The sequence below is a fragment of the Rhea americana genome, unplaced genomic scaffold (assembly GCF_003343005.1).
Source record: "Rhea americana isolate MKP2758 unplaced genomic scaffold, rheAme1 scaffold_154, whole genome shotgun sequence".
Taxonomy (NCBI): Eukaryota; Metazoa; Chordata; class Aves; order Rheiformes; family Rheidae; genus Rhea; species Rhea americana.
This window is the reverse complement of record NW_028185639.1, coordinates 673,490-675,989: the sequence shown is the minus strand read 5'-3', so window position 1 is coordinate 675,989 and position 2,500 is coordinate 673,490. Positions and strand designations below refer to the sequence as shown.

Below are 2,500 nucleotides of genomic sequence, written 5' to 3'. Positions count from 1 at the left end.
CTGAATCAAGCTCTTTTGAAAACAAATAGCCTTTAACTATTTACTTGACAGACTGTAGGGATTCTGGGAGAGCTCTTGTTGCTTATTGGGTAGATAATACAGATTGCAGATGATGTGCAGATGATGTGCATTTTGATGAACATTTTCCCACTAGACTGCAACTGTTTCTATCTATTAATTTTGATCTAATGGGAAAAGTCTTTTCCTGGRTAGGACTTTTTAAACAGTTAATGCGTTGAAGATATGTTTTTCTATCAGCCTAAGTTCTATCACTGAAATGAACTTCTAAGTTCATGTAAGAATGGTGCAGAACTACTAGCTGTGGAGGTTCATATCTTCCGTCTCTCCCCAAAGAAGTCAAAACCTGAGCAATAACAATGCTAATGTTCACACCGGTGTACCTCAGTTCTGACTGAGATTAACGATCTTTAAAAGGGAAAGAATGTTTAGTTTTTCTTCATCTTTCTGATTTTGTTGTTACCAAAGTTCCCAGACGTGATCATAGTGACTGCAGTGCTTTGGTTGTGCTAATAACATTATCTGGAAAGTGGACCTTCGTAGAGTCTGCTGAAAAGATGGTAACTGCAGATTGGGCTGCATGCAGTTGCTGTTACAGAGTCTTTAAAATGCTGTTCTGCAGTCCGTACAAAGCTGCAGTGGAATGCCGTCTTTCTCTAAGATAAATGTTCAGCAAAATAAAATGTGAATGAATTAAAAACCTTGGACTACGTTCCAGATTTGTTAGCTGTTGTAAACTGGTATAGTTCCATTGCATACAAGGAAGTGCTTTAGATTTGAACCAGATGACTATCTGGCTCCGAACRTACAGTCTTTGTATTTTGAATTGCTTTATTCTGCTACGTTTCACTAGTTTCTTAAGTGCAAATTTTGCTCTTTCTAATGTGTAAATGCAAAAATATATGACACTTGAAGGAAGAGGCATTAGTTTTTCCTTTTCTGGGGTTATCTTTCCTTTTTATCACTAAATAAGGATGTTCAAAAGAATGATGAGAGTTTCAGGAACTTCTGTGGTAATTAAATTGCAATAAGGTTAAATTACTAATATCTTAATAGGAATGTACATTTAAAACCCCCTGTGAGGGATACAAAAGCTATATCCCAACAATAAGAAAATAAAAGATAAAGTCAGAGCCTGCCTGCCTGAGAAACTTCTGCCTGATTTGCGTTATCCTAAATTGATAGGGTAAGTGAGATAGTCTTTGGAAATTACAACTGCCATTGAGAATTGAGCCAAGCCTCACTGTATTTCACAAAATGAAAATTATGTAGCCCTATAAGAGGGAGGGGCCGAATCCCCAGGGCATCTGTTTCCCATCAGTGTCCCACCATGCTTGCAGTCTGGCTTGGCACTCTAACATTTAACCTTCCCAGCATGAGGTGGACCATAGGGCAACAAGGCTGCGGAATAATGAAACAAGAGTGTAGTGTGGTGTACAAAGGCTTTGTAAAGTATAGAAGTTGAGACATTAAATGATCAGGGTACAGAGATATGAAAGTTCCAGATTTTTCTGAAAAAGACCCCATTAGTCTCACACAGAAAGAATACTGAGCTGTTTCTCAGCAGGCAAAGGGAAGGCCTTTCCCCATCTATCCATGCCTTTTTGCCCGCTGCTTTCAACTATTACAAAGATACAATTACCTTGGGAGATTGTGGCAGTTCAGTTGATTAGCACGGTGAATTAAAAGAATGAGTCACAAATGACATGTCCAGCTCTTCTCTACTAGTCCTTTGTATTCCCAGTATACCTCACCCCTGTTGTAAGAAGGTCAAAAATTAGAGAGAGATAACAATTTTCAAGCAGCTAGCACTTAGGAGCAGAATTAACAATCATTCTGTATGTAATTGCCAGTTAATAGTAAATTGCCTTCTAGACTGTAAAATGCAATATAAACTGGTGGGCACCTAAAATTAAATTAATGAGGTATTTGCTGCATTTAAAAGTGAATAGTGCAGATTAATAACTGGGTATAATACCTGTTTTAATATTTATCTAATATGGCGTCATTTGCTTGTATAGTGATAATTTTAAAAGTTCTACCTGAAAAAAAATCTCTGTTTGGTTAAATCAAGCAGTTTGTACAGATTGTAACCATAATTTTGCTGGTAAAGTCTTCCAGGTTTCTAAATTAAATATCAGAGATTATTTTTTAATTAGAATATGAGCACTGCAGCGTTATTTGATTAAGGCAAATTGTGATTTGTATGCTTCTAAATGAAATTATGTTACAGATAAAATTGCACTTTTATACACATATTTTAAGCCATGAGCTCTGTTGCTTTACTTTAAGATGAACAGTGGTACTGTATCTACATTGTGTTTTGTGCCACTATGTTACTGTTTTCTCTCAGTGTATACTTTGCGTAATGGTTTCCTAGCAGAGCAACTCCAAGTTAGTATATATTAAAGTAATTTCAGAGGATATTATTCAGCCTAACATGACTGTATCTCACTTAGAACTTTTAATGTTGACTACTTTT

General features: G+C 36.3%; 1 protein-coding gene across 1 annotated transcript in view; it reads left to right on the top strand.

Moving 5' to 3' along the window:
* The window catches only part of EBF3 (EBF transcription factor 3), a 129,962-nt gene that overhangs the window by 96,225 nt on the left and 31,237 nt on the right, over positions 1 to 2,500 (top strand). The gene's annotated exons all lie outside the window — the stretch shown is intronic.